The sequence below is a fragment of the Dermacentor andersoni genome, chromosome 7 (assembly GCF_023375885.2).
Source record: "Dermacentor andersoni chromosome 7, qqDerAnde1_hic_scaffold, whole genome shotgun sequence".
NCBI lineage: Eukaryota > Metazoa > Arthropoda > Arachnida > Ixodida > Ixodidae > Dermacentor > Dermacentor andersoni.
Genome location: NC_092820.1, coordinates 124,757,452 through 124,769,530, shown reverse-complemented (window position 1 = coordinate 124,769,530; position 12,079 = coordinate 124,757,452). Strand labels below are relative to the sequence as shown.

General features: G+C 46.7%; 1 pseudogene; it reads right to left on the bottom strand.

Moving 5' to 3' along the window:
* Positions 1-2,084: 2,084 nt before the first annotated feature.
* LOC140219604 (uncharacterized) lies at positions 2,085-3,268 on the bottom strand (annotated as a pseudogene).
* Positions 3,269-12,079: the final 8,811 nt, after the last annotated feature.

Below are 12,079 nucleotides of genomic sequence, written 5' to 3'. Positions count from 1 at the left end.
AGGTAAGGCTATAGCCCAGTGAAATTTCAGGAGAAGACCGGTCTGCTAACTTCTCTGTAAAGCACTGCGTCGCCACAAACATAACTGTCAAGGCTATACAAGGCTAATGAAAGTGCTGCCGCCTATTTACGCGATGAATAAACGGATTTCACAAATTTGACATTTTTCAGAATGAAGGTAAGGCTATAGCCCAGTGAAATTTCAGGGTAAGACCGGTGTGCTAACTTCTCTGGAAAGCACTGCGTCGCCACAAACATAACTCTCAAGGCTATACAAGGCCAATGCAAGTGCTGCCGCCTATTTCCGCGATGAATAAACGGATCTCAAAATTTTTATCTTTTTCAGAAAGAAGGTTAGGCTATAGCCCAGTGAAATTTCAGGGGAAGACCGGTCTGCTAACTGCTCTGGAAAGCATTGCGCCGTAACATAAATAACTGTCAAGGCTATACAAGGCTAATGCAAGTGCTGCCGCCTATTTAAGCGATGAATAAACGGATCTCACAAATTTTATATTTTTGCGAAAGAAGGTAAGGCCCAGTGAAATTTCAGGGGAAGACCGGTCTCCTAACTTATCTGGAAGCAATGCGTCGTCACATACATAACTACCAAGCCTATACAAGGCTAATGCAAGTGCTGCCGCTTATTTAAGCGATGAATAAACGGATCTCACAAATTTTATATTTTTCAGAAAGAAGGTAAGGCTATAGCCGAGTGAAATTTCAGGGGAAGACCGGTCTGCTAACTGCTCTGGAAAGCACTGCGCCGTAACATACATAACTCTCAAGGCTATACAAGGCTAATACAAGTGCTGCCGCTTATTTAAGCGATGAATAAACGGATCTCACAAATTTTATATTTTTCAGAAAGAAGGTAAGGCTATAGCCCAGTGAAATTTCAGGGGAAGACCGGTCGGCTAACTTTTCTGGAAAGCGGTGCGCCGTCACATACATAACTGTCAAGCCTATACAAGGCTAATGCAAGTGCTGCCGCCTATTTACGCCATGAATAAACGGATCTTACAAATTTTATATTTTTCAGAAAGAAGGTAAGGCTATAGCCGAGTGAATTTTCAGGCGAAGATCGGTCTGCTAATTTTTCTGGAAAGCGCAGTGCTGTCACATACATAACTTCCAAGGCTATACAAGGCTAATGGAAGGGCTGCCGCCTATTTACGCGATGAATAAACGGATCTCACAAATTTCATATTTTTTAGAAAGAAGGTAAGGCTATAGCCCAGTGAAATTTCAGGAGAAGACCGGTCTGCTAACTTCTCTGGAAAGCGCTGCGCCGTCACATACATAAATGTCAAGGCTAATGGAAGTGCTGCCGCCTATTTACGCGATGAATAAACGGATCTCAAAAATTTTATATTTTTCAGAAAGAAGGTTAGGCTATAGCCCAGTGAAATTTCAGGGGAAGACCGGTCTGCTAACTGCTCTGGAAAGCACTGCGCCGTAACATACATAAGTGTCAAGGATATACAAGGCTAATGCAAGTGCTGCCGCCTATTTACGCGATGAATAAACGGATCTCACAAATTTGACATTTTTCAGAAAGAAGGTAAGGCTATAGCCCAGTGAAATTTCAGGGGAAGGCCGGCCTGCTAACTTCCCAGGAAGGCGCCTAGCCGTCACGTAACTTTTAACGGTAATCCTAGTGTTGCCGCCTATTTACACTATGAATGAACGGATTTCATAAGTCTGAAGTTTTTAGTCGGACCCATCCAGAACTCTGAAGCAAAGACAAGATTTTGACGTAGTAGTTTTGCGGATGCCCGCAAGGTGGAGGGAAATATTAATAAAGGGAAAATGAGACATCCACCCATACTAAGCGATTGCTACAAAGGAAACCCGAACGGGTTCCTCGAAAGCGAAAGCTTCGCAGTTGAGAAAAATCCGTCCTGGTCTGGGACTCGAACCAGGGACCACCGCCTTTCCGGGGCAGCTGCTCTACCATCTGAGCTAACCAAGCTTTTTTTTTCTTTATTGCATGGAATTATCAGTAGTGTCAAACTAATACAGTTACATTACATGTGAACATACACGAGAAACAAATTGACACATAGAATGCAGTCCAATGGCAGTTCAAAATTCTGGCAAAAAAATTCTGGCAAAAAGGGTCCACACGCGAAATCCATTCAGGTTCGGGACCAAATGTAGCCACCACACTACGGACTTCAGCAGTCTCTTCTCGGCAGATAGACCTTGTCGAGCGAGGAGGCTCGGCATATCTGTCGATCATTCGACTTCTCCATAATGAATAAAGTCCTAATAACATAAACAAATCGTATGGTGTATTACTGGCTGTCTTTTTGAAAGGAAGGAACCGGATACCATAACATGTGAGAGGAAAGTCTTTTTTGATGCTTCTTCGTAAAATGTCCCAAAAATGAAATGCGTCACGACAAAGTATAAAGCAATGTTCCATTGTCTCGGGTTTATTGAAAAGTCTACAATTTGTATTCCAGGGTACATACGGTCCTTTTCCCTGAAACCACGTTTTAAATGGCAGTGTGGAGCTGTGCAGCTTAAAGAAAAACGTTTTCGCTGCTGGCGCAATGCCCATTCAGCGGACATGGCAAAGAACATCTTGACCAAATAGAAACAGATACGGCTTTCGGTACAGAGGTTGAGGGAAAAGGTTATCTATAAGTGCTACATTTAGCGACGTGCGATTAACGGTAAACAAATATTCGATGCTTGATCTGGCTTTTAAGAATGAAATAGTGTCGACAAGTTCCCTTAGGAAGCCCCATAACGGTAGTTCTTGAGCAAAGTTTATCGTGACAAAAGGAAATGGGAGGTGTGAGGCAAGACGGGTTCGATTAACTGCGAGAAGGAATGGATGACGGACATTTTTAAGGTAAAATAAGCGCATGACCAATTGTTGCACAAACAATAGGCACAACACCCAGGCCTTCCTTTTCAAGCGGAAGAAAAAGGTTGTCCCTTCTCATGGCTTCTCGTGATGAATGCCAAATAAAACATGCAAATATTCTTTGAAATGCTTGGACATGGACACGTGAGCAGTGCAAGACCTGCAGAACATAAAGAAGCTTAGAAGCGAGAAATGTATTGCATGCCTTAACTCTCGCAAAAATGGAGAGATCACGTCCCTGCCAGGTGGTCACCTTTCGACGTATAGTGGTTATCGTGGACGTCCAATGAGGTCCGCTATTATGGAAGTTATCGAGAGCCACACCAAGATATCGCAACGGAGACTGATTCCAATGAATATTCGCGAATACAGAGGGAGTGAGCGCCCACATGCCCAGCCGAAAGCCTCTACTTTTGCAAAATTTACACTAGCTCCTGCAGTCTCACAGAAACGCAGGGTAGCGTTTGTGGCCTTGGTAATGCTTGGCTTATCGACGCAAAAGAAGGTAACGTCATCTGCATAAGCTTGCACTTTAATTTCCTCATCGGCGTACCTGTATCCTTTAATGCTCGAGTCGCAAAGCACGCTTAAGCAAAGCGGCTCTAAGTATATGGCGAAGACTAAAGGCGAGAGCGGACAAACCTGACGAACGGATGACTGTACCTGTATTATATCTGAGAGGGTACGTTTCACAATTACCTTTGTAGTGCAATGTTTATAACAAAGTGTTATACCATTGTATAATACATCCCCTAACTGAAGGTGTCGCAGTAGTTGGAACAAAAAGTCGTGTTGAACCTTATCACAGGTTTTGGCGAGGTCAATCTGGAGGAGAGCTACATGATCCGTACTACCCTCTATGCACTCAAGGACTGAACGTGTGATATGAACATTTGTCTGTAAAGAGCGGCCTCGAATTCCGCATGTTTGATGGTCACCTACTAATTTAGTCATGGCTGTGTGCAACCTATTTGTCAGTACTTTTGCAAATATTTTGTAGTCGACGTTACATAATGATATCGGCCTATATCCGTTTACCCTCTTTATTACTTCATTATCAGTGCTCTTTGGTATTAAGGTTGTCTGGCCCTGATAGAAAGATGGAGGAAGCTCACCATATTGATAGGCTTCCTCGAAAAGCTGCTCAAGAAAAGGACACAGGAATTTCAGAAATTTTATATGAAATTCAGCACTAAGGCCATCATGACCAGGCGTCTTGTTCTTTTGCAGCGTTTCGACGGCGAAATTAATTTCATCTCGAGTTATTGGCCCATCAACGCTGAGTTGATCATCTTCTTCTAAGTGCGGCATAAGCGAAATAATGTGATCAGCTTTTTCTTCGTATCCATTCTGCGGCTTAACTGCAGTGAAAAGATTTTTATAATGAGCTTCAAATAGGGTTATTATTTGGGACGTTTCTCTGTATATAGATCCACCAGACTCAATTTCCCATATTTGCTTAGAAAGCGCGTATCGCTTTTCATCACCGAGAGCCCTTTTTGAGGGCTGCTCATCTGTGAAGCGAGTAGTGCGTGAACGCACCATTGCTCCTTTGTACACTTACGTGTCATATTTTTGTATTTGCGCGCAAACTGTATTTATTTCATCACTATACAACCCTGGTTCCTGGCTTTCGAAAGCGTGCAGCTTATGAAGTAGATCATGAAGGTAATGCTTTTCAACCTTTTTTTTTTTAGACAGCTCACATCAAGTGGCAATCGCCTCATTTTTTACTCTATTTTTGAACATTTCCCATTGAGAAAACTATGGAAGCTGTTGACATTGTGTTATTTCTAGCAATAATTCTTTCACTTTGTTTACAAAACTTTCCTCTCGTAAAAGTTGTGTATTAAGTTTCCACAGTTTCCAGGCTGGAGCAAACTTGCGAAACTTTTGGGGACCCCATGAAACAGCTACTAAACAGTGGTCTGTGAAAAATACAGGCTTCCCGTCGTAGTTATGAATGTGAGACCAGAGATTCGTCGAAACATACACACGATCAAGTCGAGCTTGGGAGACGCCTTGAAAGTGCATGAACCGCAACCAAGAAGGTGTGTAGGCTCCCACGTCTATTAGATTGTGATCTTCCGTTAACCTGTGCAGTAAAGTAGCCCTTGCATCATAACGATTAGTTAGGTATGATTGATCTCTGGAATGATAAACACAGGTGAAGTCTCCCAAGAGTACCAAATCTCTGTCAGTATCTAGGAGCGGATCAAGTGATAGGAAGAAAGCCTTCCCGTCACTCACTTTTGTGGGAGCATAAACGCAAATAAACCGCCGACTACGGGAACGAAAAGAGAGGTCACAGCATGTAAGGCAGCCTTCCGCATCAACACATAGCGACAATGAAGAATGATTTAACTGCTTTCTGACTAACAAAAAGCATCCAGCGGAAGCACCACATGCTTGGCTACTACACACCTCGTAATCTGGTTGAAAAGATTGCAGCGCAAGGTTGACATCACCAGCAGACGATATCTTTTGTCTCTTGCACTGCACGAACATAAACTTCATGCTGCCTAAGCACGTGTAGTAACTGCTGCTGACGCCTTATATTCCTCAGCCCACGTACGTTGAGTGTCGCTACACATAAGGGGAGGGTGAAGGCGGTAGCCATTTTGCTCACCTAAAGCTTTTGTGTTTCATCGCCCTTGGCCACAGGTAAATCTGTGGTCCTGCTCCCTTTGGACTTCTTTGGGGCACTCTCCTGACTACGCTGATAAAACCGGCGTGGCACATTATCACCAGGAGAGGGAGTTCGTTGGGCGATAGGAGACACTTTCTCGGGTGCCTGTACTGCACTTTCTGTTGCTTCGTCGTTGCATGGTGCCGGACGTTTCCTTGCCTGACTTATGTCCATCGCCTCTTCTTCCTTGTTATCAGGAATCTTTTCTTTAAGGCTTGCTAGGCCAGGTGGGAAAACTGAGTCATCCTCGCCTGTAGCTTCGTTAGTGCTACTTGAGCTGTTGTGACTGCTTGGCATTGGCTTAATGGACTCCTGGTCTTCGTCCCTAATGCCACCTGTAGTCTCTCCGGTGGCATCTACTACCTCTGTAAAATCCATGAGATGGTCCAGTTGTGGCTCGTCTGCGCTATATTGCCCAGAACGAAGCTTATTGGCGTAGGTGGACACGCAGGCGTCCGCTGAGTGACCAAATCGGTGGCACTGCAAGCATCTCGGTGTTCTGCATTGTCGACGAACGTATCCCACACGCTTGCAACGAAGACACAGCAGAGACCTACCGGGGATAAGGACGAGGCACTGGTGTCCATAAATGCACATAATGTGCGGTATTGAGCTTACGGTGATAGTATCCTTGAGCACCAAGGAAACCTCCCGGTTTGTTGTCACCCACTGTTCCATATCAGTGCATCTCCACACTTCTCTCTCCACCGACTTCACGTGACCATAGGCCTGGAACGCCTCTTCAGCGCGTCGTGGTTCAAGGTGAGGTGGAAGCCACAGTAATTCCAGCTTGATGTTTTTAGTCTCCGGATCTATCGCCATGCACTTCAGCCCTTTGACACGGAGCTCACCACAGGCGACGAGAGTCTGTTTTGCCGCACTACTAGCGCAAGTAACCATCCATGCATGGCTCATTTGATACTGTCCGACACCTGCAATATCTGCAGTATTCACTTCTTCAAGCAGAGCTTCTCGGAAATCAACTCCGCATGAAGTCCGCATGAAGGAAAATAGAATTACCATCGTTACCGGTTGGTAGACGCGGGAGGCCAGCTTTGTAACTTGCATCTTCGTTCAAAAACGGGGTCGACGATCCTCGGCCTGGGGCCGATACGCTGTTTCCAGCAGAGAGCATTTTCGAGCACAGCCGTTTCGCACGGCTTCTTCTGCTTCCGCCAAGCCATGCTATATATAACCAAGCGGCTAGCAGATGGTAGGGCGAAGTCGAACTCATCAACAACTCTGAAGCAAAGGCAAGAGTTTGACGTAATAGTTCTGCGAAAGCCGGCAAGGTGGAGGGAAGTATTGCTATAGGGAAAATGAGACATCTACCCATACGTGGCAATTGCTACAAAGGAAATCCAAACAGGTTCTTCGAAAGCAAAAGCTTGGCAGTTGAAAAAAATTCGTCCTGGTCCGGGACGCGAAGCCGGAACCACCGCATTTCCGGAGTAGCCGCTCTTCTACCTTCTTCTATCTGAGCTAACCAAGTGGCTAGCAGATGGTAGGGCGAAGTCGAACTCAATAATAACTCTGGAGAAAAGGCAAGAGTTTGACGTAATAGTTCTGCGGAAGCCCGCAAGGGCTTGCAGCAATTTGTAGGTTTGGGTGGATGTCTCATTTTGCCTTTATTGGTTAACTCCACTGATGCTACCACTGATACTACTACCACTGTGATCATCGTTGAAGACTTCAATGTGGACATTTCAAAACGAGACAAGGAATGGTTCACTGAGTTTGTGCTAAAAGAGTTTGCTTGGAAGTGTCCCACCAATCCAAGTCACTCAACCGCTCAAGAACCGTCGTGTGTAACTTTAACTTTGGCCAAGATTCTGCCTGTGTTGTAACCGCACTAATCAGTGTATATAACAGTAATCACAAAGCTACATTCACTACCATTACCAAATGATGGAAATAGATACATGTAGCCTTGTCTAACCCTGTGTGATGAGCTACAGCTTCGGTGGTCATCCCGCTTCACCGAGTGGAATAGCTTCTCAATTTTTTTCTTTGTTGGCTGAGTTTTCTGTATTATACTTGCCTGCGCAGATGTATTTGGGAGTTTGGTGATGCCGGCCCTAAAAGGGCTTGTACTAAAATTTTTTCCGCATAAAAGAACACAAACGCCGGCGTTCCTCTTCCTCGTTCTGTTTCTGTCAGCCTGCCTTTCTGTACTTTATGAATCCGTACCGACTTGCTTCTCACCCTGTCGTTCCATGATCTGTTTTCGTTTCCACATTGCTTCGCAGTTGTCATTGCGGCATTTTACATATTTTTTTTCTGGTGCACTATAACCAACAATCAAGCGCAAAATGGAGCTTCTTGGAGACATTGGACAAGCTGTAGAAGAAGAGGAAGAAGACGAAGAACAAACCGCCGTAAGGAAGTTGGCGATTCTTTTCTAAGTTTCCACGTTTCGAAGCGTTTTGTGACACTGTTTCAATAATTGTGAGCTGTTCGTTCGTGGTTACGTGTTGGTGGCGAGCGCGCAAGTGTTACAAGTAACGGGCTTTCACTTCTCGAAACCACAACCTGGCTATTTAAGACGCCGTGCAGCGGAGGCCTCTGGAGTCTGGAGTAACTTTAGGTACGGAAAGCTCGCTGCATGGTCGTTTTCGCATTCCAGCCTTTGGTGCAGGATGTACACTGTGGCTATGAATAAGGCCCGCCACCTCACGCACAGCAGCATAATTTCGTAGCAGCGCTGCTGTTTCAGCGATTTTGGCTTAAGATCTGGCAACTGTTTTTTTTTTGTCTGTTTAGCGACACATTTTATTCTATGATTAGCGAAACGACATCTTTTCAGCGAGATGACAGAACCATGTAGCGACATTCTCGCGACTTCGAAGTTCAGAGAGCTGCTTAGAAGGCGGTTTTCCTGAACGATATTCTCGCGACTTTATAGAACGCTTCCGTAATTCAAAAGCGTAATTCAAAAGTTACAAGTGGGCTGCAGGAATTTGCTATACAGCGCTCAGCGATTCCATCCGTCTAATGCCACTGCCCAGAAGAGAAGCGCGGTGCGGCCTCCGAGCACCGACAATCGTTCCCTCGCCTGCGGCACACCCGGTGGGACATACTCAGCGACCTAGGTTGGCTAGAGGGTCACCGAAAGCCGGCGCACACCTGAGCGCACTTGAGGCGTACCCTGCTAAAGGCGTCGGGTTGTGATCCTTGAGGAACCTTTGTGACGTGTGGGTTCGATTAGACCACGAATGGGATACACTTAAAGGATATATTTTGTGATTGTAAGGCGGCACATTTCTAGTGGCACATAGCTAGTTGCCCGATTTGGCCCCAAATACGTTCATTGAGGAGCGGCACATACCTACTGGCACATACCCTGTGACCCAAGTTGGCATCAAAGACGTTCACTGAAGACCAGCACAGGCCAAGTAGCACGACCCCAGTGCTCTAGGTCGGCGTCAATGGTTTTGTTGAAAGAGCGGTGCCCGCTGTTACGTACGGCCTTCAAGGCTACCGACCTGCAAAATTTTCCCAGCCAGCCGCAGCTGCGGAGGTGGTGAGCTTCCCAGAAGCGACCCTGGAACCCTTCCCCACCTGCTGCGGCGACTCTTTGGGACGACAATGTGCCGCATCAACATCCCCTCGGCGCCACTATGACTAAACGCGGTCGGCGGACCAAATATTGTTAGTGGATTCGCCCTGGTCGCCACAGGTTTCTTGGAGCGGGGGAATTCCTGGAAAGATATTTTGCGGCTGCGGTCGCACGGGCGCAAGAAGTCGTCGGTCAATGGGCAGACGCGGCGGCCACTGACTACGGGGTCAGTTCTTGGATTAAGAGGCGCCTGCTCGGGTCAAGACCCCTGTCTGCAAGAAACCCTCTCACCTCGGTGTGTTCAGTGAAATCTGTGCGGAAGTGAGTTTGTAAACCCTCCCCCTCAAAGGCGGGTCAACGACGATGCCTTTGAACGCTGCGTTTGGTCGAACGGCCGTTTTCCCTCACCTAGGGATCTAGGGAGAACAGAGTGTTTACAAGTAGCCGTTGTCGGCTCTTCAGTGTGCATTCCTCTTTCAATCATGTTAGACTGATGAACTGTAACATTCTCATGTAAATACTGTAAATAAATCCCATATTCCTCGTTCTCGATGAGAACAAGTCTCTTCCTTCAACAACGTCCTCAGCGAAAATAAGTTGGACGACGGCATGGGCCAGCTACCCTCTATTTCATGCCCGACCCCAAACGTGACAACTGGCTGACAGCGGTGAGACGGACTTTGCGACGTGGTGCTGTGGCTGCAGTGAGTGCTTGGTTCTTGCTTTCACTCTCTATGCTTCATTTTGTGGTTGTTCTGTTTAGAACAGTAAGGAAGCTGGATTGTTGATTGATAGCTAGGTTGTGTTTCCCTAGGTAGGTTTAGCGAGCAGGATCAAGGCAGTAAAGCAGCAATCATGGAGTTCAGGACACTGCTGAGCGACGAATTGTTGGTTAGGAACTGGGCCTAGAGGTACACAAGGAAATGTTAAAATGGGAATTATTGAAGCTGAGTTCCGAAAAGGCCAGGGTGGAGGACATTGAAATTGGGCTAGAACTTCTCAGGAAAAGAGAGAAACGGCACACAGAGAGAGAAGAACGGGACAGAGAGGAACGCGAGTTAAGAAAAATGCAACTTGAGCTTGAAAGAAAACGTTTGGAGTTGTCTCAAGGAAGTGAAGGGGCTCTGGGACGATCAAGTGAGGCAGAATCATAGCGCATGGAGAGGCTGTTAAAGCCATTTGAGGTCGGGAATGACATATGCTTGTTCCTAGGAAATTTTGAAGGGACTTGCGAGAAGATGAACTTCGGTCCAAGTACATGGCCACAGCGGTTGCTGTCTATGTTGCCGTGTGAGGCTGCGGAAGTAATAACCAGACTCAGTGGGCAAGATGCATATGATTATGCAAAGGTTAAGGCTAGTCTTTTGAAGAAGTACCGCCTTTCCGCCGAAACTTGGAGAAGCGTAGATTCCCTGAAGTCGACCCAGTAAGATCTGGGCTCGTCGGTGTTAGCTCGAACGATCCCTTCTTTTTGGATGTCTACGACCTATACGTCTGTTCCTTCGGACAGCTCGGGCAGATCGCGCACTCCGTGGCGTCGGTCGTAGTCTCTTCTGGCGCTGACGCTGCGACCTCTCGAAAGCTGCCACTTCTTGGAAGTCCGGTGTCCGAGGCTGGAGGCTTTCGCTGGACGCGGACAGGGTCGTGCGCAGTCTTCTCCCCATGAGCAGCTCGGTGGGGCCGTATCTGTTCTTCAGTTGGTGTGTCCTGTAGCCAGAGGAGCTTTATAAGCGTCGGCAGTTTTCTTTAAGGACCCCTTGATAATTTTAACGGTGGACTCTGCCATTCCGTTGCTCTGATGATAGTGAGGGCTAGACTGCATGTGTCGAAAGTTGTACTCTGTTGCAAACTGAAAATTCAGCGCAGAGGGCTCTTGAGAATTGCGAACCATTATCGAAAACCACTACTTCCGGAATCCCGTGTCTGCTGAAAATAGATTTGTAGTCGTTTATTACTGCTGATGAAGTCAGGTTATGCAGTGGTATGAGCTCCGGGTATCGTGAAAAATAATCCGTGATGACCAGCGACCACTTTCACTGAGGAAAGAATAAATCCACCGCAATGCGCTGCCATGGCCTATCTGGAAACTTGGTCTGTTGCAGAGGCATCTTTCGGGTGGTGCTCTGCTTGAGGCACCTGTGGCAGTTAAGTCGTTCAATGTTTGCGTCGATACTTGGCCACCAAAGTGAGCTCTTGCAACGTGTCCGGCACTTCTCAATTCCGAAGTGCCCCTAGTGAATTATTTCAAGGACGGGCTGCCATAGTCTCGATGGGATCACTATCCGAGAGCCGCACATGAGCAGGTTTTCAACAAGGGCAATGCTTTGCCTCTCATTCTAGTAAGGCTTCATGTCAAACCCAACGTCTCGACCGCTTGGCCAGCCATTTGTACACAGGTTGATAAGAGCTTGACTTACCGGGTCTTGCTCTTGCCCCTGGGCGATAAGTTGTAAACTCGGCGCTGTTACCGGAACTGACGAAGCCACCAGTCTGAGATAGCCCTGGATTTCGTCCTCCAGCAGTTACATGGATTCCGTTGGTAAAATAGGTGACCGAGAAAGGGCGTCCGCCACTGTCAGGTCCAGGCCTGGATCATATGCAATGTCATACGTGTAGCGCATCAGACGCATGCGCATTCTTTTTAGTCTCGGTGTTAGTTCGTCAATTCCTTTTGACCCAAACAAAGACACGAGTGGTTTGTGATCTGTCTCGAATCTAAAGCGCTTTCCTACGAGGTAATCATGGAACGTTTCACTCGCCCATGCGAGGGCAAGTCCTTTTTCAAATTGGGCGTATCGTCGCTTAGTGGTTGTAAGAGTTCTGGAAACAGATCACTTTGAACTGACCGTCTTTTTGCCTATGACGCAGGACAGCTCCAAGACTGTACGATGAGGCGTCTGCTGTTACCACGGTTTCCATGTTTGAATCGTAGATTCCCAGAACAGGGCCCGATA